At 37.0% G+C, this 25,906-nt stretch overlaps 2 protein-coding genes across 4 annotated transcripts in view; one reads left to right on the forward strand and one right to left on the reverse strand.

The window, feature by feature from the left end:
• The window catches only part of LOC121370746 (oncomodulin-like), a 59,534-nt gene extending 39,222 nt beyond the window's left edge, over nucleotides 1-20,312 (forward strand). For 2 of the 3 annotated variants that reach the window (XR_005957723.1, XM_041496180.1), the window contains exon 4: nucleotides 20,236-20,312. The gene's annotated coding sequence lies outside the window, so the exon portion shown is untranslated. Of the gene's footprint in view, nucleotides 1-13,515; nucleotides 13,613-14,112; nucleotides 14,177-20,235 lie in introns of those variants that run through there. The other variant, XR_005957724.1, reaches the window with a different exon arrangement.
• The window catches only part of LOC121370734 (oncomodulin-like), a 231,022-nt gene that overhangs the window by 191,797 nt on the left and 13,319 nt on the right, over nucleotides 1-25,906 (reverse strand). The gene's annotated exons all lie outside the window — the stretch shown is intronic.

Genomic DNA, 25,906 nt, shown 5'->3' on the forward strand with positions numbered 1-25,906 from the left:
TAGCAATACATTTTAAAAAAACCTATTGTTTTCTTGATGACTCTGTGGACACATATATAATATATATTATACTTGGGTAATATTATATATTATATATATTATATATCTATATATATATATATATATATAATCATATATATATATATGTCTGTGTGTGTGTGGGGTGGGTGTGTGTGTGGTGGGTGGTGTGTATGTGTGTGTGTTTGGTTGTTGTGTTGTGTTGTGTCGTTGTCGTGTCGTATCGTGTCGTGTTGTGTTTTGTTGTTTTATTTCGTGTTTGTTTTTTGTTTTTTTGTTTTTTTTGGGGGGGGGGTGGTGTTTTGTTTCTGGTTAGCGTTTCTGAGGGGCGAGATAAAATATATAATAGAAAGAGATATTGATATGCATGTAGGTATATACAGATATATAGGTTCCCTATTATGGGTGAGCGCTGGGGTAATATATTTTCATATATAAGGTGTAATAAACTGCCCTTTTATTATGATTACGTTGCTTGGAGGCATATGTTACGATCCACCAGTACTTCACACTTATTATATGCAATAATTAATGACTCTGTAATAATTAATGAGTATGTGTATATCCAATTCCCTCTCGCGTAGCATAGCTCTTTAACACCAGAAATGTTTAAAAGTAGCAGCAGCATCACTAAAAATATCGTTACTTTGATTAGGTAAAGGTAAATGTTACTCTTTTCCATATAAATATTATTATCTAGATTGAACAGTTTTGCTTTCACTACGTGTACTATATTTGTATTGTGTTCAAACTCAATGGGTGTCCTATATTGATGTTATATAACTCTTATCTTTGTTGCTGAACAAAGGAGAATGCTGGTAAACTTTGCCCAAAATGACATTCAATTCTCTCTCTCTCTCTCTCTCTCTCTCTCTCTCGCTCTCTCTCCTCTCTCTCTCTCCTCTCTCTCTCTCTCTCCTTTCCTCTCTTCTCTCTCGTCTCTCTCTCTCTCTCTCTCTCTCTCTCTCGTCTCAGGCTTCGTAAAATTCGGCCGATATTCTTTTCGTTTAAAGCCGCTTATAAAATCATGTTGATAGTATGTACGTGTACCCAGTAGTATGTGATATTTACAGACATGTTGATAGTGTGTACGTGTACCCAGTAGTATGTGATATTTACAGACATGTTGATAGTATGTACGAGTTCCAAGTAGTATGTGATATTTACAGACTACGAAGATGAGAATCTTGGTTGTTCTGTTACTGTTCACGTTTGTGGCCTTCCAAGAATGTGACGCTTGGTGGAGACGGGGAAGGAGTCGCAGCCCATCTCAGCCATCAAGTCCAGATTCACTCCCATGTAAGCAACATTACCAGCAGTATACAATAAATACATTTCTTACACACCCTTTGCTGATAACCCCATTCGTTAATTTTTTATAACACATACTTGTTTACACATGTACGTGTGTTAACAATTTCAATACATACGACTGGCTACTTCTAGGTGACGACCAGGTCACCAAAGCCATACATCCAATGAAAAAACAGCACGATGGAAATCGATTACACTGTGACGTATAGTTAACCTGACAATCATTTGTCTGTGACGTGTAAGTGCAAGGGCTGTAAATAACTTTCAGTCGAAAAAAAAATTACAACTCGTTGTTTGAAAACGTATCAAACACGCTTTTGCTCGTTAGATACATTTTAAATCAACAAGTTGTAAGATAAATGATATCTAATAACCACTCATGTTTTATTCTCTTTGTGTGTGTGTGTGTGTATATATATATATATATATATATATATATATATATATATATATATATATATTGATGTATGAATATCTATATATTGTATGTGTATCGAGGCTGACTGTTACATACATAGATATTAACGCACTGGCGCAGTGGATAATTAAATCCTTTCTGGCCTCACAAATTGTCCCATGCCGTTGCTGGGACTCGAGAACCTGTGGCACCGTGTCGCCCGCAAATTGTAGACTAACCACGATGCGTTCTGAGCTATCAGGGAACGTCATATCTGATAGCGTCACTTTTTATTGGAATTTTGCCTTACAGATCGTTATTGTTTACCAAACAAATAATAATTCAAAATTAATATTATGTCATTAAAGTGTCAGGGACTAGGAGGCCGTGAGAAACGAAGCGATGTACTTAACTATTTAAAATGTAAACATTTTGATATTTATTGCATCCAAGATACACATTGCTTGTGTATGTCAACAGTGAAAATCTCAATAGTAGTACATTATAGGCATGTGCTGGGTGTGGTTAAATAAGACCCAAATGACCATTAAAAATTCTTCAAACATTATATCTGTCTGTATGTATGTGTGTTTGTCGGTCCCTCCCTCTCTCTCTCTCTCTCTCTCTCTCTCTCTCTCTCTCTCTCTCTCTCTCTCTCTTTCTCTCTCTCTCTGTCTCTCTCTCTCTCTCTCTCTCTCTCTCTCTCTCTCTCTCTCTCTCTCTCTCTCTCTCTCTCTCTCTCTCTCTCTCTCTCTCTCTCTCTCTCTCTCTCTCTCACATCCACTCTTATATCTCGTTAACTCTCTTCTATCCGTTTTTCTGTCTGTCTCTTTAAAAAGGTTATTGTGAATTTAAATGTGAGCTTTTCTAAATATGTAGATTGGCTGCATTGTGAATTTAAATGTGAGCTTTTCTAAATATGATTGGCTGCTTTGTGGGTAAACAATTTTAGTATTTTCACACTACAAGACCTCGTGTTCTTGTTCAGAGTGTTAGACTACCTCATTCTTTGGAGGTTGTTTAGAAGTTTTTATTGAATAATATTTTCAGTATGAAAAAAGGATGTTGAAAATGTGTGCATTAGATTTGCTGTGTCTCTGTAATTTGAGTCAATGCATTTGTCATTCCATGTATGCGCGTCCACTGTTGTGTAGTGTGATATTAATTTCCTTTTGTCATCTCTGGAAAGTCCGGTTTGTCACAATATTTAATTGATGCATCTGTTGCCGGTGACCGATGAACGTTATTCACTAATAGGTTACCATGCCTTGCCAGATCGACAGAGCACGTTTCAATGCCCCCCCCCCCCCCCCCCCTCCCCCCAAGTCCGTGCGCACCACCAACATATTAATTTGTTATTTTCCTAATAGCAGACTCTCGGTGTTGAGAAATCCAGGAGAGTGAAAATAGTATCTGTCAAAAGTGAAAATCTCAATAGTAAACATTATAGACATGTGCTGGGTGTGGTTAAATAAGACCACAATGCCCATTAAAAAGTCTTCAAACATTATATCTGTCTGTATGTATGTGGTGTGTGTGTGTGTGTGTGTGTATGTCTGCACCCCCCCATCTCTGTCTCTCTCTCTGTCTCTCTCTCTCTCTCTCTCTCTCTCTCTCTCTCTCTCTCTGTCTCTCTCTCTCTATGTCTCTCTTTTTACTGTTTTTCTCTCTGTCTCTCTCTGTCTCTCTCTCTGTGTCTCTCTGTCTATGTCTTTCTCTCTTTCTTTCTGTTTTTCTCTCGGTCTCTCTCTGTCTCTCTGTCTCTCTGTCTCTGTGTCTCTCTGTCTATGTCTCTCTCTCTTTTACTGTTTTTACTCTCTGTCTGTCTCTCTGTCTGTCTCTGTCTCTCTCTCTCTCCCTCCCCTCTCTCTCTCTCTCTCTCTCTCTCTCTCTCTCTCTCTCTCTGTCTCTCTATTGTCTATCTCTCTCTATCTATCTCTCTCTCTTCTATATTTTTCTCTCTCTCTGTCTCTTCTCTCAATGTCTCTCTCTCTCTCTTTTACTCTCTCACCTGTCTCTCTGTATGTCTGTCTCCCTCTCTGTCTGTCTCTGTCTCTCTCTCTCTCCCTCCCCACTCTCTCTCTCTCTCTCTCTCTCTCTCTCTCTCTCTCTCTCTCTCTCTCTCTCTCTCTCTCTCTCTCTCTCTCTCTCTCTCTCTCTCTCTCTTTCAAGTCTCTCTCTTGTAGCTCTCTCTCTCAATTCTCTATCTATGTGTGGCTAATAATAAATATTGTATATATATATATATATATAATATATATTGTAATATATATATATATATATATATATATATATGTATTTATATATTATTATTATTATTATTATTTTAATTATTTATCCATTCATTCATTCATTCGTTCTGGATGCAGATGTTAGACAGAACAGGACTTCACACTCATTGTGTGTAATAACTACTTATTATATATCCGCTTCACACTCACGTATCACGCCTTTGTAACACCAACTATCTTTAAAAGTAGCAGCACCACTTGGAAAATATCGTACTATCCAGTGAAGACTACACAAAGGTAAGTACTCTTTCTCTCTTTATATAGTTATCAGCATTGCTTTGAAAATCACTGTGTTTTTATTGTATTGAAATGGAATGACAAACTAGAGAACTGATACAAATATCAATAAAATTTAGAATAAGTCATTATTATACATCTATATAATCTATTCCAATCAAATCGGTTCAATTGTTACCGATCCTGTACCCCAAAATCTCCAAAAAGTGTTGTTGGACGTTCCATATTGGATGGTAAAAGCTCTATTGGATGCGCGTGCTCATTACCAAAGCAAAGGAACATCACTCTCATTTGTTTTCGTTTGTCCTTGATTTAACACTGCCTGAGCTACTGAGTCGCAGTGTTATCCGATGAAACAATACAGAAATTTCTTGATTTTCTTGTTGTCTTAATTATATTTGATAATTAGTGGTCCAATACGGATTTCCACCAGAATGTGAACTCATGCAATAAAATCCCATATAGTAAACAAAATTGTATAATAACCTTATAGGTAGTACTAAACCAAATAACTTCCGGCTGGGTCAAAGTGCGAGGTGCACCGAACTTTTGATAGAGAAGTGAACACCACAAGTCCTGTGATTGGTTATAAATGTGAGTGTGTTGGTTGTAAAAAATAATAGTTTCATCTGGGTAAAAAAAAATTGCAATTTTATTTCATCTGGTACCAATGTGTCAAGTAGCCTTGTGCTTGAAACATGTATGGGGTACCTGTAAAAAAAAGTACTCGAATTTTGTGCGAAACAAGGGTAGTCATAGACGCAACCCGTTATCTCAGAAACGAGCAGCTTGACCCCCATTTTTTTCTGATTCACTTTAAGTGTAAGGGGTGGTAGTATTTATATCCGTGGCGTTTATGTCGGTTGATACGTTGCAGGTAGGAGTTTTAGCCACATATGTTACTATTGTCGTCTATGGGATTTGATTTGGTAGTATACACCCTATAGTATCATGTAAATATTGTAATGCAAGTTCTGGATGGAATCGAAATGATTCTAACACATTTCGTGGTCCAAATATATATTTTGTAATTGCGTTAAGATGAGTACACTTCAGCAAAATGTGGCGTACCGTCAGAGTACACTGACAGTGGTCACACTGAGGAGGAGGATCCCTCTTCAAGAAAAATGAATGGATCAAATAGATATGACCGATGCGAGCACGACAAAAGGCTATTTCATCCTTCCTGCACTGCCTATAGGAGGACTGCCACTCTCCCAAGACTGGATTGATAGTATGAAGCTACCGTACCGTCCCAATTGTTTTTCCAAGTCGAAAAGATAAATTGGTTAATACCATGTTTAAAAATTAGTATAGGGCACACCAACCTTTGCATGAGGGAAATCCAAAGCAGACTTGGCAGCAGAATCTGCCTTTTCATTACCCCTGATGCGGACCGGCCTCGGTGGTACGTGGTTAGGCCATCCGTCAACAGGCTGGTAGGTACTGGGTTCGGATCCCAGTTGAGGCATGGGATTTTTAATCCAGATGCCGACTCCAAACCCTGAGTGAGTGCTCCGCAAGGCTCAATGGGTAGGTATAAACCACTTGCACCGACCAGTGATCCATAACTAGTTCAACAAAAGCCATGGTTTGTGATATCCTGCCTGTGGGAAGCGCAAATAAAAGATCCATTGCTGCTAATCGGAATGAGTAGCCCATGAAGTGGCGACAGCGGGTTTCCTCTCAAAATCTGTGTGGTCTTTAACCATATGTCTGATGCCATATAACAGTAAATAAATGTGTTGAGTGCGTCGTTAAATAAAACATTTATTTTACCCCTGATGCGAAGATGGCTGGGCACCCAACAAAATACAATATATTTATTGGCAATGGACAAAAAGACAGACGTTCGTATCACCATTTCAATTAAAGGGACATTCCTAAGTTTGCTGCAATGTTTTAAGATGTTATCGAGTAATAAAATATTTCTACGATTAAACTTACATATTAAATATATTTTCTTGTTTAGAATATTAGTGGCTGTATTATATAAAAACAAATAGTGATTTTCCACTTCACAGACCGCCTACGTTTTGCAAATGAAATGTCACATGACTTGTACCATGTGGTCTAAACGACCCGAACTGAACCGTTTTCGCCAATGTTCCGTTGACACACCAGAATCCAAAACCGTACTGACCCGTACGCGTGCTGCTCAATCCACATACGTATGCGACTTTAGACCAGCACGGATTGAAACTGTCCTATCTGGATGAAAATGGATCAATCCGTTTGGTGTGTCAACGGCATTACATAAAAATAAACTAGTGCATGTCGATTCTTTTTTCTTTTCTTTTTCTTTTTTTTTTTTTGTTGGGATATTTTGGGAGGGTGGGTTCAGAATGCTGGACAACTTTCAATGTAAAGTTGCTATTGACATGTTTTTGTTTGACGACTGCTGATGCATATGTCAATATTCAATAAATGTAGTGCCGTGACCTCGATTAAATATCACATATTTCTATTACACGTGATATGCTAGCTATATAGAGGATACTCCCCGGGTGTCTTGTGATATCATAATTTATCAGCACGAGTTGATAAATGTATCAAATCCGAGAATTCTTTTATCAACGAGAAAGTTTGTGAAAATACCGATAGACGCAACTCATTCCAACTTTGACGCAGAGTAGGGGCTTGACACGTGGCTCGCTGTAATGGCCGTGACCCAGATAAGATGGATGATATTTGTCGGTGCTTATCCTCATTTATGTGAGAGTAGTTGTTAATACTGCTAATATTTTTTTGTGACCGCTGATTTATTGTATTTCTGTTGCTGGAATATTGGAATCTATTAGTGTCTGAACAAGGTGTTTGCGAGCACTATGATTAGTGAGTTTTTTGTGGGAAGACAAGTTTGCCGCCACTGCCATACGCTTCATGATCGATTCAAGTTTTTGGTACGCCAACCGAACTACGTTTAAACCACTGTGTACCCGGTAGAGGATTTTTTTTTATTATTGTACAAGACATATAGAATGGAGTTTCAGGGAAACAATAATCAACTGGTCGTAAAGACTTGTACGGTTTGTATACTGCAAAAGGACAACGTGCGAGATTTATAGTCGTTGTGGATTTATCCCGGTGCGAGTTTTGCTTTGGCGGTCGTTAAATTCAAGATACTCCATGCCATTGGTATCTGTTTTTAATTCAAATGTCTCCCCAGCCCATGTTTCTGTGTTCATGTGAACCCCTCAAACCACAATGTATTCACAATAGCGTCAGGCGTAGAAGAACCGAGTTAACCAGCCTCATACAATTTGTCGACTTCGGAAACCGATATCGTCTGCGATCGGTTTGGTAAATTTCCATTCCCCTTTTGTTTAAGCTCTACTTGTTTTGCCATCAATACTTGTCGAGCTTTGCTAAATTCAATGCTACGGTTGAGTGAATATCCGCAATTGTGTCTTAGTAGGTGTCTGTCTATGGAACTGAAAAAAAAAAAATCTTATTGCATTCGGTTCGAATTCATCTCCGTTCTTTTTGCGTATGGTCAGAAAGAATTTACACGCCAAAATAGTCAGCTCCTTAGGTGGAATATCATGTATATTTCTGGTTTCATTTTGCGTTTGCAGATATTCTTGAAATGTTTTTATTTCTCCTAACGTTTTTGCACTAACCTTAATCTGTCGCTTTGCACATGATAGATGTGATCAGTTCCATCAATTTATACAGCGTACATTCCAGTATCTATACAATTTAAAACATTTGCACACCCTAATCTGTCAATGTGTACATTATCACCATCTTCAAATACCTGAATGGCAGCCACGTTTTAGGTCAGAATATCGCAGAAGATATCGCAAATTATAGTGCCAGTGATATCTCCTACAAAGGAATTAAATGGATGATATATATGATGTGTCCGTGCGTGCGTGTGTGCGTGTGCGTGCGTGTATCTCTCTCTACCTATATATCTCATAATCTTGCATTCTCTTTTTCTTTCACATTGTGTAGTTTTCAGATTCACTATATTTTAGCTTGTGTTGTAAATGTCTAGGGAATAAATTTTGGATTATATAACTGATGTTCCTGACTCAAACAATAATATCAAATAAACCGATTAAAGCAAGACAGATTATGATATCGCCGTATAAACAATGATTCGCATCAAGATTTAAGAATGCGTGTTCTAGTATTATATGTATTGCTCTACCTCTTTGGACAGAATAATGCCGTGGTATGTACTGTGCTCTCTATGGGAAAGTCCATTTAGGTTACGAACCCACTATCTACCAGCTGCAATCCGTAGGCCTTGACTGCGTCGTAAAGAAGAGTTGCCTAGCAGTATGGATTTGTCCATAGTCAAGGCCAATCTGTCTAGAATCGGGAAGTTGATGAGTTGAAAAACTCAACTATTGTGTTGTTGTGTCTAACAGTACTGTACATAGTTAAGGTAGGGATTACACATTCGGAACAATCGTCACATTGATAGATTAGACAACTGAGTCGATGGATTCCAGTCAACGGCTGTCTTGATCTTTAAAAATACTGAAATATTTGACTGAAATGCACAAAAAAATACAACAATGCGTCAATATTTAACAGCTATTTATGATTAACAGAAAACAAATCAATATGTATTTGAACTCTCCACCCCAAACCTCCTCTCCTCTAACCCCCCCCCCCCCCCCCCCCCCCAAAAAAAAAAAAAAAAAACCCAAAGAAAACAATCAAAAACAACATGCACACACAAAGTAAATATCCGAAAACCCCCACCCCCAAAACCCAAACAAACAACGCATTACATTGCTATAGTGCCATGGCGTCATATATATTTTTTGTTATTCCACTGGCCCCTTTCCTTTCTCTCCTTTGAATTCCATCTCACATTGTTTCCCCGATCTGGCAACTGCTTCAATCTTTCAATTTCTTTCAATGTCCGCCTCTACATCCCCGTCCTTGTCTATGCTCCTCATCTACCGGCGGTCGTTAGTTAGTGCCGTGGGTCAGACCAGCTTTATTAGTGGCAGAGAATGAGGATGTCGGGTGGGTGCAGGGAAGTACACAGATACTGCACCCGTGGAGGAAGCTGAAACAGGTAGGTTATGGTGTGGACAGCTCAGAAGACAGAGTTGGGGCAAATTGACAGACAATTTCGAAACAGATTGAAATTATGAGAGAAAATATAAAGTTTATTTCTAATGAGCATGATAGGCACAGGGTGACAGATGAGCCAGCGTTGACGGGATTTGAACCTCTGGCGTCAGCTTGATTGCCAAGCAGCCTATCCATTAGACCACGGTGCTCACTCCATGACGTCATGTGCATTGATGATCGATGAAATTGCGGTATGGTCTATATCCAAGAACGTTTGTATCTTACGATCACAATATATATATATATATATATATATATATATATATATATATATATATATATATATATATATATTGTAATGGACCCTACTAGTGTGTCCATTAATTATTATGTGTTTATTGTAATGTACAAAATCACGTGATCAAAACGTTAATGGCAAACAGCTGATTTTGACACTAGCTGAGAGAAAATTTATTTTACTTAATAAGACAATATTTCGATGAACTCTAAATAGCCTAGAATTATATTGTTTCCCATAGTTAATGTTATTTTTGGAGTTTAAAATATTTCTATTGATGTGTTTATTCGCAGACGAATTCATCGATGTCTGCCATATTGACTTCACCGGTGTTGTTGCCACAGGGGTCGAAAATACAACACGTGTTAAAAATAAATTAATTTGTTAACTTTAAAACGTTGTAAAATGGTGTTAGATGACAAAGCTATTTGTTTATAATGTGTACAGAATTACTCTGATATGCTGTACGAGTTTACTGGTGATTTTTATAGGACTTCGTTGTCTATTTTTATAGCACAGCTTTTGAATACATTACCACAAAATAATGGGGCATGGATTTACGTCGGCTTATATTGTAAAATTAATTGTTGTATAATATTAAGTATTGCTGTGCCCCACTAATTCCGTTTGGGGCAGAGTTTGCCCCTTTATATTTACTATATGAAAAATAAACAAAAACAATAGACGTAAATGTTCGAAGCAAGTGGAATGGCCGACTCGGAAGTTTGTCCTGTAAATTGTACAGCTAATACGTACTTGATTTTGGGGCAGTAAAGTGCAAATACATACTGAATAATAGTAGTTTCTAAATCCGTTGGGGGGCACACATTATGTATATGGTTATTTAGCATTTTCCTTTGTGAAATAGATCCGATCTGGGGTATCGTCAAGCCAAATTACGTAACGCAACTGGTTAGATGAAAGTATAAAAAGCGCGTTTGTTTATCACTTTGCATTTCGGTGTTAAAGTCATAACATCTAAAATAATAAGAAGAACAAAATGGAAGATTACCGCTATGACAAATAGTTAACTATTTAAGCCTGACATTTGGAATGGAGATTGACACAGTTTACAAGCAGTTTAAAGTATTTAAACCAAATGAAATTATAATTGTGCCTGCATTCGTATTACACTGGTTTTGTTAAGTTAATAGCTCAGCTTCACTTGAATACCAAACAGGATCTAGTGGATAATGATGTTGATGTTGCTGTGTTATTTTGGCTGCTTATCTGCTGCATTAAATAAATATGAACTGATGTTTTCTACCATTCCTGACTGGTTCCTTTTGTTAGCCGAGTGTCTTACAATATATATATATATATATATATATATATATATATATATATATATATATATATATATATATATATATATTGATACCGAAATACACGAGGGTAATAATCTCTTTATCATATAATCTCAAGCTTAATACAACGTGTTTTGGTAAACTGTACGTGCAACTTTAATTCCAGTCCGCGATTACTAGATATTCAACTGGCGTAAGAATATGTGGCGCGGTGTATTGTTGAATAACGTCAAACTCGAATGACATCATTTTGGATGTCCTTACATCAAACCAAACTAGGGCTTAACGGGTTTTTTTAGTCCACGTTATATATCCGTATATTGGCAATTTGATGACTTGATACATTTCCATATTTTCGTCACTGACCAAAAATATGTTTGTTTTTTAGACGGAACTACGTTTACTCTGCTTATGTCCAGCAAAGGAATGTTCACCTGTGGCCTACTACGTAAACAATATTACAGTGCTGTCCGGTGTATCGGCGCACCTCAGCATTCAAAAATCATTTTCTATGTGAATACTGTGAAATATTTAACAAAATATGTCTCTTGCTAATGAAGCAGTGCATAATCTGAGATACACTACAAATTGTTTTATGTCTGTAGTAAATCAAATTTTAAAATTGACCAGGTAACTATATATACAAAGGAAAAAACAGAAGACATGTTTTATTCCCCGCCCGCTACTGATTCCTGTTGGGATGCATGTGCTCCCTTGCACTTGCCAGCGCGGGCGGTCCCCACTTCCACCCACCCCAACCCTTTTCCTGTCCTGAACGTAGAAGCCAACCGATGCCGGCACCAGATTCTGCGCCCAAGGACAGGCGTGTGCTACAGCAGCTTGTTCTGAATGTGCACGTAAAACCTTATGACCATGATATGTTTTATTTAACGACGCACCCCCAACACATTTTATCCACGGTTATATAGCGTCAAATATAAAGAACCATGCAGATAATAAGAGAGGAAACCCGCTTAGCAGCCAGATATGGTTTATATGTATCATCCCAAAGACAGGATAGTACATACCACGAAATTTGTGACACCAGTTATGGACTACTGATGGGAAACGATCCTAGACCGATTGCGCATGAAGCGAGCGTTTTACCAGTATATATCACCACAGGCTTAACACACACATTTTTAACAGTGATTGCTGAAGTAACTAGTAGTGGTAATAGTAGTAGTACTGGTAACATCATTGGTACTTTTAATAATATTTGCTGTAGTAGAAGTAGTAGTAGTAATAGTAGCAGCAGTAGCAGTAGTAGCAGTAGTAATTGTAGTAGTAGTAGTGGTAATAGTAATAGTAGTAGCAGTAGCAGTAGTAGCAGCAGCAGCAGCAGCAGTAGTGGTAGTGATAGTAGTAGTGGTGGTGGTGGTCGTCGTGGTAGTAGTAGTAGTAGTAATAGTAGTAGTAGTAAAATAATATAAGTAGTAGTAATATACATGTAGTAGTAGTAATATACATGTAGTAGTAGTAATATACATGTAGTAATTTTAGTACTAGTTGTAATAGCTGCAGTAATAATAGTGGTTGTAGTAGCAACAGTAGTAGTGGTAGTGGTAGTATTAGTATTACTACTAGTAGTAGAAAGTTTAGTACTACTTATTGTTGTAGTAGTAGTAGCTGCAGTACTAATAGTGGTGGTAGTAGTAGCAGCAGCAGTAGCAACAGCAGTAGTAGTAGTGGTAGTAGTAGTAACAATAGCAATAGTAGTAGTAGTAGTAGTAGTAGTAGTAGTAGTAGTAGTAGTAATATTTGTAATAGTTGTAGAAGTAGTAGTAGGATAGTAGTAAGATATCATGTGAACTCGATGTTTGATAATAAAACAAATGATACAGTGTTCCCTGTAACTTGTCTCTATGACCTCTGATCCCCATTGACGGTGATGATATCGTCTCATGGAGTGGATCAGTCGGTTATCTGCTGCCATAGGGATATTGCCTGTCCTGTTGGCCTAGGGCGGATCGCGATGAACTCTCTTGTAGCTGAACCCAAAAGTATCCATCCAGGTTCAGATGAGAGCTCAGGGTGAGCTAGGCCTCTGTGGTCGTGGTGTGTTGAAGGATGTTCTGAACGATCCTGGTCGGGTGTAGGCGCGCGGTGTCTTGCTGTAACGCTGAGCAAAGATGCCATTCCCTTGATCAGGACCAGATTCAGGTCCATTCTGCTTCACAGCATCACGCGTAGACTTGTAGGTCTACCCAGGCGCGGTTATTCGTCGCCCAGTCATCAGCAGAACGTTAACACTAGCCTCTCTCCACACTGTTGATACAGAAGCGGCTGTAGTCGGTGAACATAATGGTCTGCCATTGTCGTTAGTTCCATTTGGCACGATTGTGTGCCCACACTGCAGATGTGTCAAACGGTACATGTGGATCAGGTATCGGATTCTATTAGAGTCTTAAGTCCAGACTTTAAAACGTTTATACTCACGGGGCCTGGTGGTTCCCGGTGGTCGTTCTACTGGTGTTGTTGACGGCCTGGAAACATGTCGCAAATGTGTCCAAATCACTGTGAAAAAGGTTTCTTACTTCTTCTAAAGTTTGACGTCCTTTACACGTCTATTATTTATTACAAACAGGTGTAGATGTCGCGAGAGACCTCGACACAGACGAGGATGGATATTTGGACGAGACTGAGTTAGAGAAATACCTCGGCCAGCGAGACGTTCTCGACTTCGTGGAGGCTTTAGATCAGAACGGTAGGTATTATGTTAAGCTTGGTTCTCAAAAAATTTGTCACACGTCGCAAATGGTTGCCGTGTTTATTTTCTGTTAAGGTGGACGCTGACAGTTCTTGAGATAACGTGTAGTTAGAGGGAAATCACTGTGGTGGTCATTCACATTTTCTATAATAGTGTTTCCAATCCTGAAAGTACGTTTGTAATCTTTAGTATTCCGTTAAACATCAGTATTTTTGTGCTGTTACTATTAATTTTAAGTTGGCGTTCATTGTAATGCTGGTAAAACGTATTTAAAGTATGTTGTAGGTCAGCTGCATTTCTTGCTAATAAGGCCGCCGTATCACCTGCATTATGTCTTGTCCTGAACCATACAAATATAATTAAAATGTGTTGAGTGCGTCGTTAAATAAAACATTCCTTCCCTCCTTCCTCCTCTGAAGTTTACCCAGTATTTGTTTATGTACATAACATATTCAGTATTTAATATTATAATTAATAGGTGTTTTTCTTTACTCCAGGTGACGGGCAACTCTCCGTTGATGAGTTTAATGACAAGCAGTAATTAACCAATCAATCAATCAGGTAAATTAGACCGTTTAAAGGGACATTCCTGAGTTTGCTGCATTGTAAGATGTTTCCAGCAAGTTAGTGACGCACCGAACCGCGAGCTTGACTCTAAAATTACAGAGAAGGAAATTCTTAATGCTGTACATAAGTTAAAGACGAACAAATCCAGTGGGCTTGACAAGGTATTAAACGAATATTTTATAAATTGTATAAATGTTTTGATGCCATGTTTATTGATATTATTTAACGCTGTCTTTGATTCGGGTACATTTCCACACAGTTGGTCATTGGGATGCATTGTTCCTATTTTTAAAAAAGGCAATACAAACGACCCTGATAATTACAGAGGCATAACTTTAGTCAGTTGCTTAGGGAAATTATTTACTGCCATCCTAAATGAACGATTATTAGTTCTTGATAAAAATGAATAATGTCATAAGTGACGCTCAATTTGGTTTTAGAAAACAGTTCTCAACGATCGACGCCGCTTTCATTCTTCAATCTTTAATTGAACGAATATTGAAGAATAAAAAGCGACTGTATTGCTGCTTCGTGGACTATAGTAAAGCATTTGATTATGTCAATAGACAAAAAACTATGGTACAAAATGATTCAACTTGGTATCGATGGTAAAATGCTTAATGTTATCCGGTCACTGTATGATAATGTGAAATGCTGCGTCAAATATAACAGTATGCTATCCAACTTTTTCAGTTGTCGAAACGGACTTTTCCAAGGTGAAGTATTATCACCGATATTATTTTCCATGTTTGTAAATGACTGCGAAATGCATTTCTTATCAGATAATTGCCCCTATATCGACATCCAATCATTAAATATATTCCTACTTATGTATGCCGATGATATGGTTCTCCTAGCTGAAACACCAGAAGGCCTTCAGTCAATGCTCAATTCACTATCAAAATATACTACCAAATGGGACCTAACTGTAAATACAACTAAGACTAAGGTTGTCATTTTTAGAAATGGGGGGATCATTCGAGACAACGAAAAGTGGTTATACAAAGGTGAACAGTTAGAGGTTGTAAATGAATTCATTTATCTTGGCTTATTATTCTGTTATAACGGTAAATTTAATCGAACTCAAAAACGATTCGCTGATCAGGGAAGAAAAGCCTTGTTTTCATTATTAAACGTATGCAAAAGACATTATTTTAATATCGAAACAATGCTATCTGTTTTTGACACCTATGTTAACAGTATTCTTAGTTATGGGTCAGAGGTCTGGGGATTCCACTGTGCAAGGGATGTTGAAAATATTCATACAAAATTCTGTAAAAAACTACTTGGAGTACAACAAGGGGCCTGTAATGAATTTATATATAGTGAGTTAGGGCGTTTTCCTCTGTATATTATGAGAAAATTAAGAATTTTTAAATATTGGATTAAAATACGAAATACTGAAAATTGTATCCTTTTAGCTATATATGAGGAAATGGAACGATTAAAGGGTAACTGGGTAACACAAGTCAAACAAGAACTAAATAGGCTTGGACTAAACTATATATGGAACATACCAAATGTTGGTAACAGAGAATATAATATAATTAAGGAAAGAATTTACGATAATTTTAAACAACATTGTTTTAGTCGAATAACGACTTCACCGAAAGGTACCTTATATAAATTTTGTTTACTTGAATTCAAGCTACAAAACATATCTTAGACAACCCATACCATTAAATCACTTAAAAGAAATATCAAAGATCCGAATTAGTGCACACAAATTAAATATAGAAACCGGAAGGTATAGGAAAATTGACAGGTCCGAAAGAAAATGCACTATTTGTAACTATAATGATATAGAAGACGAATACCATTTTATCCTTATTTGCCCAGCTTTGAATGATTTGAGGAATAAGTATATAAAACAATGTTACCACAGACGTCCAAGCGTATTTAGGCTCATTGAACTATTAACAACTGAAAACAATAAAGACATCAATAACCTGGGAAAATATTTAGTTTTGGCAAATAAAGTTAGAGACGATTTACTGAAGCTTACTTAAAATATGACATCCACAAACCTGCCGTTTCATTAGCAAGTATATTAATCATATTTCATCTGGTATACATCAATATATACCTATATATTTAGAATTAGAATTATCACTATACCACGATAATGTTTATAGAGCACATATATATGTACATCCCACCACTATTACTAGTATACTATGTTAATTTTACCATTAATTCTTAAATCACTCTCCACCTGTATTTGTATATTTGTATATATACCGTAATTATATATGTATGTATTTATGCTGATAAGTTTGTTTAACTTAAGGCAAATAAAGAACTTGACTAATAAAATATTTCTACGATTAAACTTACATATGGAATATATTTTCTTGTTTAGAATATTATTGTCTGTGTATATACAATGTGTTTCTGGTCGTCTTAATATTTTTAAGAAGCCCAAACTGGATTTTGTCTTCAAATAATTTCGTACGTACGAATAAATATATTTAAGGAAATAAAATGAAATTTAACCTAATACAAATATTAGAACGATCAGAAACACGTTTAATATGCAGCCACTAATATTTTATGCAGAAAAATATATTTGATATTTTATTACAATCGTTAAAAAATTATCTGTTAGTCGATAACATCTTAAAACTTGCAGCAGAAATGTCCCTTTAAGAGGAATTAGCATGCAAGCACAAAACTAAGACTGAAATGCCTTACTATGGGAACAATTCCTGATTTTAATAAGAGGCTGTGACCATAGTAAGCGTGTTTGAACCCTCGTATTATAAACTAGTTAATACCCACCAAACAAACAAACAAACAAACATATAAACAAACAAATTGAAATGAAACTGAATCTCACCCTTTAGTATCATAAATACTTATCTGTATTTTCAAAATAAAGAAACAGACGTGTTTTTAGTCTGAATGAAATTATAATTAATGTCTTATTTATAAACATGACTCATTTTAAATATTTTCACATAAATTAATATACATATATATATAATGTACATGGTTTGTACCTATATTCCGAAATTATTATTTCGTGGTACTTTTTTGACAGTCTGCACACACACAGGTCCTGCATGTAAAGGAGTTGTCGAATATATCACATATATTTATGAAAACATTTAAAGATTTCAATGTGGATAAAATATTTTTTTCACAAAATCTATTTATTTGAAATCGATCACGTCCCACTTTTGTTTCAAGTTAAACCTGGTGCTTGAAGTTAAAAGTTTGTTTTGTTTAACGACACCACTAGAGCACATTGATTAATTAATCATCGGCTATTGGATGTCAAAAATGTGGTAATTATGACTCGTAGTCATCAGAGGAAACCCGCTACATTTTTCCTAATGCAGCAAGGGATCTTTTATATGTACTTTCCCACAGACAGGAAAGCACATACCACGGTATTTGTCTAGTTGTGGTGCACTGGTTGGGACGAGAAAAAACCCCGATCAGTTGAATAGATCCACCGAGGTGATTCGATCCTGCGATGCAAGCACCTCAAGCGAGCACTGAACCGACTGAGCTAAATCCCGCCCCTCCTGGTGCTTGAATACCGAACATCATTATATCAAAACAGTTTTCATTTCTAACAAATATATATATACACACTGACACACAATGAAAACACAAAACAGATATTTTTCAATATTTTGTTGTGATTAATGAAAAAAATATTTATTGGACTTAAAATAACAGTTTATGAGAGGAAGCCATTGATTGGTACTTTTGTCTGGGTTTTAATCCTGGTTTTGTTCTCGTTACACATACAATAGCAAAAACACACACAATGGTGTGAAATGCGTTCACTACATGCTCAGTCATGCTGCATGCAATGCACGTGAAATGCCAGTATGTGGACACATAAAAGCCAAGTAACGGTGTCATACTCCTCGTCACATTAAGAATGCCACGACTCGGAGAAGAACAAAGGGAGCGAGCGTTGGGCATGGTTCAAGGGGGGACTTCACAAAGCCAAGTTGCTAAGACCTACAGAGTCCATCCATCAACTATTGGACGACTTGTTGAACGTCATCAACAGACCGGGAGTGTCCGTGATCGACCTCGACCTGTTCAACGTCCCGTTACAACCCCACGCCAAGATCGGCAGATTCGATGACACCACCTCCGTGACCGGTTCAGAACTGCGACGATGACAGCATACAACACGATAGGTCGTCATGGAAGGCCTATCCATCCGATGACGGTCATCCGTCGACTCAGAACGGGTGGACTCAGATGCAGACGCCTGTACAACGGTAACATCATGACACCGTGTCATCGTGCTGCGAGACTACAGTTTGCTCTCCAGAATGGTAATCATCCACCAGCCTTTTACCGGAGCATTGTTTTCTCAGATGAGTCCCGTTTCTCTGTCTCCTTTGCCGATGGAAGAGCACGTGTGTACAGGAGACTCCATGAACGGTACGCTGACGGATGTGTGAGGGAACTTGATCGGTTTGGCGGCGGTTGTCTGAAGGTATGGGTGGCAATCAACTGTGATTTCAGGAGTGATCTCATCATTGTCCACGATGTCCTTACTGCCCAGCGTTATGTTGACGTTATTCTAAGACCAGTTCTTCAGCCACTTTTGCGCCGTCACTGAAGACCAGGAGGTCCCCTTCTGTTTCAACAAGACAATGCCCGTCCACATACTGCAAGAATTACCCAGGCATTCCTGCAACAAGCCGGTATTACCGTTATGAACTGGCCCGCCGTTTCACCAGATTTGAAGCCAACTGAACACATGTGGGATGAGTTAGGACGTCGTGCACGTCACCGCCAGCCACCACCGCGTAACGTCGCTAAGCTTGTACAGGTGTTGCAGGAGGAGTGGAGGAACATTCCTGTGGCTTATTTGAGATGTTTGTCCCAATCCTTTCCCCGTCGTCTTCATGCATGCTCACGAGCCAATGGTGGACACACCAGATACTGACCATGATATGGTGGGTTTGAACTTTTCGATTATGAATGCAACTCGATTACTGATAATAACTGGCCATGTTTCCATGTGAATGTATCTCATGAATACCAGTCATTAATGTCATATTACATTATCCATCAATTCATTAATAGTTACTTGCAATGAAAAGTTGTTTTTGCGGTTTCATTGTGTGTCAGTATAAATATATATATATATAATTATATATATATATATATATATATATATATATATATATATATATATATATATATATAAGCTCCTTGGCTGCCGCCATGTTTAAGACTTTTTTAATTCCTGATAATTAACCTTCAAATAATGTAACAAAAAGAAAAAGGAAATGTTTTGTGCTGTAAACAAGGTAGATAACTGTATGCTCCTTCCCAGTTAAATAAACCAATCATAGTGTTTTCCCTAGCTTCTTTTCGCATGCTGCAGCACTATGCCTCAATAGTCTAGCACCAACTTGCCTTAATCAGCACCATGTTGCCCTGATATTAAACAAGCCTTTTTCACTAATTAATTCTAAAATTGCCTTTATAAAACAAAAAAATGCATTATTAATTAATAAAATATGTCTTTTATATCTTTTGCCATTAATTTATTAAAGCAAGCACATAAATTACATTAATGTTTATTTCAATTAATTTTTGTGTATTTTTAATGAAAAACAAGTGCCCCGAAAATGGTGTTTGGTCTACCATGCCTTGCCAAATATCTAGGGAAATCACTAAACCACTTGACACGTGTGTTCCTTCATTGTACGTTCATTTACGTTCAATTACGTTTTTGGACACGCCCTCCCCCAAAACCCCCCACCCCCCGCGTTTATGAAAAACATGACCAAAAGATGGGGCTGGTAGGAGTACAAAAGCAAAATCAACAATAAAATAGTCCAACTCCCCCCCCCCCCCCCCCCCCCCCCCCCCCGCCCCAAACCTCCCAGAAAACCCCAATATATTTGAACAACTTAATTGCAGTCTTTAAGCTCTAGGATAAGACATTTCAGCAGCAGAAGATGCAAAAGTTAAGCGTAATCCCAGTTTGTATTCATGTTTATACTATGACGACAGAGTCTGACATATATTAACATCGGTTATCTCTGTTCATTATTTTTCAGAATGTGCAGTTATTAGGCTGAATAAAGAAGAAATTCCAAAACTCCTGAAGTTTAAAATAAAACAGATTTCAACAATATATTGTTGTATCGATTGTTCTGTTGTGTGAATATATAAGGACTCGGGTTTCCCCCATTCGAACCAGTGCCACACTACTTGCACATCAAAGGCATCTTGGTGTGTACTGTGCTGTCAATCAAAAATTCATATTATAAAAAATATAATATGTTCCTAGGAGTAGCCTATGTGGTTGCAACGAGTTCCTCTCTTTCTGTTGAACAAAATATTGAAATGACCATATGTTAGACACCCAGTAGTCATAAATTAAAATGTGCTGAACAAATATTTCTTTCCTTTCTTCATCACTGGAATTGAGTGATGGATAACTCATTGACTGAAGAGGTCGCTTGAGGTACGAGGGGTTGTAGGATCAACTCCAGACCCAATCATAGGACATAAAGAAACAGCAAGACTATGTGCTTTGTATTCGGTTTGTCCTCATCAATCATTTAAGCTACTGGAATAACCGGTTAATGATGGGAATTAAATAGTAAACCCATTGGTTGTAATTCGTACGTACTCTGATATAAAAATCGATATTAAAGGGACATTCCTGAGTTTGCTGCATTGTAAGATGTTTCCGACTAAAAAAATATTTCTACGAGTAAACTTACATATTAAATATATTTTCTTGTTTAGAATATCAGTGTCTGTATATTCAATGTGTTTCTGGTCGTGTTAATATTTGTAAGAAGCCCAAACTGGACTTTGTCTTCAAATAATTCCGTACGTACGAAAAAACATTATTTTAGGAAATAAGATGAAATTTAACCTAGTACAAATATTAGAACGATCATAAACACGTTTAATATACAGCCACTAATATTTTATGCAGAATAATATATTCGATGTGTAATTACAATCGTTAAAAAGTATCTATTAGTCGATAATATATTAAAAAGTGCAGCAAACTCAGGAATGTCCCTTTAAAACCCAGAGTGTTCATCATATCAAAATGGTTATTCTCTCCCTAAACCTCCACATACCATACCATAATAACAGTGACACTGATGTTTGGATTTTGGCAACACTTTTCTACCATTTACTTTTTTCTGTGGAGTGGAAAGTAGCTCTGCATCTGATTTTATGCTGTTGATAGAAAGCTATTGTAATAAATAATCGTTTGTTGAAAGGAAATGTTTTATTTAACGACGCACTCAACACATTTTATTTACAGTTATTATTTGTTGGTAGAATATAGCTAATTTGCAGTTTTCGCCAGGAGAGGTGGGACGTAGCCCAGTGGTAAAGCGCTCGCTGGATGCACGGTAGGTTTGGGATCGATCCCCGTCAGTGGGCCCATTGGGCTGTTTCTCTCTCCAGCCAGTGCACCACGACTGGTACATCAAAGGTCATGGTATGTGCTATCCTGTCTATGGGGTAGTGCATATAAAAGATCCTTTGCTGCCAATCGAAAAGAGTAGCCCATGAAGTGGCGACAGCGGGTTTCCTCCCTCAATATCTGTGTGGTCCTTAACCATATGTCCGACGCCATATAACCGTAAATACAATGTGTTGAGTGCGTCGTTAAATAAACCATTTCCTTTTCGCCAGGAGTTAAACGGCTCACAAGACCAATCCCCCATGATGTTATTACACGTGTATCAAAGGTTGTGGTATCTGTGGTCTCGTCTTTGTATGGGAAATAATACACAGTTACAATAATAAAAATGACTAGACAACTTATCACAATTGCCACGGTTCACGTCAAACAGCCGCTAATTAGAAATATGCTCCGATGTTCATTTTGTTTATTTTTATTTTACTACAACACAACTCGTGCAAACAAATTTTGCTCAGTTCTGTTTTATTTTAAATTTCTAATGTGATGAAATTGTTTCTTTAGTCAGCATAAGAGTGGTGCATTCTGAAAAAATCCACACACACGCAATGAAATAAACAAACAAATAAATAAATAAACAGATAAATAAAAATAAATAAATAAATAAATAAAATAAATTAAAATAAGTAAATAAATAAATAAATAAATAAATAAACAAACAAACAAACAAACAAATAAATAAACAGTTATCATTTCTTTTTTTCTTATTCTATCATTTTAAAGATATATTCTGATTTGAAACTTTTCACACAAAGGTTAGACCGAGTATTCTGACGGTAAGAGAGCCAGAGAGACATTAGGACAGTTATCACACTTTTCAGAGAGCGTGATAACTGTCCTAATGTCCGTCCAGCTCTATTACCGTCAGAGTACTAGGGCTAACGAAAGTCAATAATCAAGTTATAGCCCTTTCATGAAAAAAACGGCTGAAAGAACATTGGTCGGTCATATCCTGCGCGCGCGCGCGCGCGCACACACACACACACACACACACACACACACAACACACATACAAACAGACACGAAGCAGACACAACACACACACACACATACAATATATATATATATATATATATATATATATATATATATATATATATATATCGTTATATATCGTTAAAGAAAACAAATTTACTAAATAATAACCATGTGCTCACCGTATATACTAGTAGCCTGTTTGCGTCAAAAGGAAACCAATAATAAATAAATGAATAAAGTTAAAATTCATATAAAAACATGTTATTGAAGCGAAGACTAAAAGCTAGAACAGCCAATGCATGCTGCTTGACCTGCATTGTCTCTGAAGTAAAATACAATGCAGTATAAATACTATTTATACTGCATTATATTTTACTTTAAAGACAATGCAATATTTAATAGATTAATAGTAGAACTGCGCGTGCTATAATAAACTATTCTGGGAGTGGCAGTCCTCTTTAAGACGATCAAGAGGGATGAAATTTCAGTGAAGAATTTTTTTGGCAATGGTTGTACTCCTGTAGAACCAGACAGAGATCCATGGAATTATCCACTATTTTGCCAAATGCCCTGATCATGTATATACGGTTTTGTCGTTCAGATTAACTTGGATGTTACATCAATTGCCTTAAAAGGTATATTAGAAATGAAGATTTAACCTATGCAGTTTGATGGTAATGTGTAAAGAATTTTCTTTTTAATTTACACTGAACATTTCCCCCCAAAAATGAATATTTTCTGCCTCAGTAAAGTGTAATAATGCGCGCGCGTTTGTGTTGGTGTGCGTTTAATATGGATGTTGTAAGTTTCTATTTAACAGTTTACTTCTCACAGTAACAAATACAGTTTTCAGTGCATTTCAATGGGACCTATTTACATAGGTGCCACATCCACTCACTTACAACACTTAACCAATTCACTGCAGTCTTTGGAAGCCAACGTTAGTGTATTAAAAAAAGAACGTAAACTAGCAGCCTTTGTCAAAGATAATTACCATCTCTCTGGACTGGGTGCATTTGTTTTACACTTGTGGAACATAGTGATGTAGTTTCTAGGTAGTGATGTTCCAGTAATCGATTATAATAAAAACAAATTGATCGGTTTGGCCCTTTCGATATTATGATCGATTATAAAAGTCTATAATCGATTGTGTGGGAAAATGTTAACTGTAATTATTTCTCTAGTCTAGATAATACAATTGATGTAAATATGTTGGGATTTGTTTTCATGTCTACATTAGATATTAAAGGTAGATTGGCGAGTTGTAGGGTGTATTTTAGTAAGCATGACAACAGGTCCATTGTCCTTACAATTCAAATTAGTTATTATGCCCATATAATTTTAATCAATAATTGTGTAATCTAAAGTTGATTGGTTCGTGACAACCGAGTATAACTGATAATCGATTATTGAATTCCAACTGATTTTCAACACTAGCAGCAGGACATATTCGGTGGGTGGAATGGTTTCTAATGTCATCTAATTCTGGTAGTACAACAATTGCCTTGCTTCGTCAAAGTGTTCCACGTCGCTGGTCTTATTGTACAAGATAACTGTGAACTATTTTATCGGCTAGAAGTGGGGAGTAAATGCAAAAGTCACATGAGGGGCCTAATTCACTAACTCTCGCAACTTTGCGATCTCTCAGTGCAATGCAAAAATACTTGCAAAGAGGATGCTTTGTTTTCTAGCAGATCCTAAGAGAGCTTTGTGAATTAGGCCACATGGTATCAGTTGTTTTAAGCTGCCTTTGTACCCTTTCCGGTGAAAACAGAGGTAGTGTCACATCCTGTTAAGTTGTGGAACAGAGGCAGTGCCAGAGGTTTTTCTTTATCCAAGACGTCATGTTATATACCGTGATGGCTGCTTCCTGGAATACCTTTTCCTCACTTTATCTTAAACTGATGTGATGTTACACATGTTACATGTCTTTTGGAACGTCCTATATTGTATGAAACGGAGACACGATTGGCATACTCTTCACATGTTCCTTTTCGTGATCCAATGAACAATCATGAACGTTTTGCATCACAAATGCTACCGTAGACTGCCTCGAAGACAAGTAAATAATCATTGCATCTAGTGTCGTAAATTATTATTCTTAGTAGATGCAGATGCTCTACACTTGCAGCAAGGGATCTTTTATATGCACTACCCCAAAGACGAGATAGCACATACCACGGCCTTTGATGTACCAGTCGTGGTGCACTGGCTGGAGCGAGAAATAGCCCAATGGGCCCACTGACGGGGATCGATCCCAAACCGACCGCGCATCAAGCGAGCGCTTTACCACTGGGCTACGTCCCGCCTCTCCTGGCGAAAACTGCAAATTAGCTATATTCTACCAACAAACAATAACTGTAAATAAAATGTGTTCAGCGCGTCGTTAAATAAAACATTTCCTTTCAACAAACAATTATTTATTACAATAACTTTCTATCAACAGGCTAAAATCAGACGCAGAGCTACTTTCCACTCCACAGAAAAAAGTAAATGGTAGAAAAGTGTTGCCAAAATCCAAACATCAGTGTCACTGTTATTATGGTATGGTATGTGGAGGTTTAGGGAAATAATAACCATTTTGAGATGATGAACACCCTGGGTTTTAAAGGGATATTCTTGAGTTTCCTGCACTTTTTAACATGTTATCGACTAATAGAGACTTTATAACGATTGTAATTACACATCGAATATATTTTTCTGCATAAAATATTTGTGGCTGTATATTAAACGTGTTTATGATCGTTCTAATATTTGTACTAGGTTAAATTTCATCTTATTTCCTAAAATAAAGTTTTTTCGTACGTACAAGTCCAGTTTGGGCTTCTTACACATATTAAGACGACCAGAAACACATTGAATATACAGACACTGATATTCTAAACAAGAAAATATATTTAATATGTAAGTTTACTCGTAGAAATATTTTATTAGTCGGAGACATATTACAATGCAGCAAACTCAAGAATGTCCCTTTAATATCGCTTTTTATATCAGAGTACGTACGAATTACAACCAATGGGTTTACTATTTAATTCCCATCATTAACCGGTTAGTCCAGTAGCTTAGATGATTGATGGGGACAGACCGAATAAAAAGCCCATAGTCTTGCTGTTTCTTTATGTCCTATGATTGCATTTTATGCTAATAGTAACCCAATCAGTGCTTTGAAAAAAAATATTTGATTTTAAAATGGCCGCCATCTGTAAAACGTTTTTGTTAATATACTGAGTTATAAATGTTTTAAAACCCAAAATTCAAACTGCTATTTTCATAACTTAACATATCTGTGA

The sequence above is a fragment of the Gigantopelta aegis genome, chromosome 4 (assembly GCF_016097555.1).
Source record: "Gigantopelta aegis isolate Gae_Host chromosome 4, Gae_host_genome, whole genome shotgun sequence".
NCBI classification, from domain to species: Eukaryota; Metazoa; Mollusca; class Gastropoda; order Neomphalida; family Peltospiridae; genus Gigantopelta; species Gigantopelta aegis.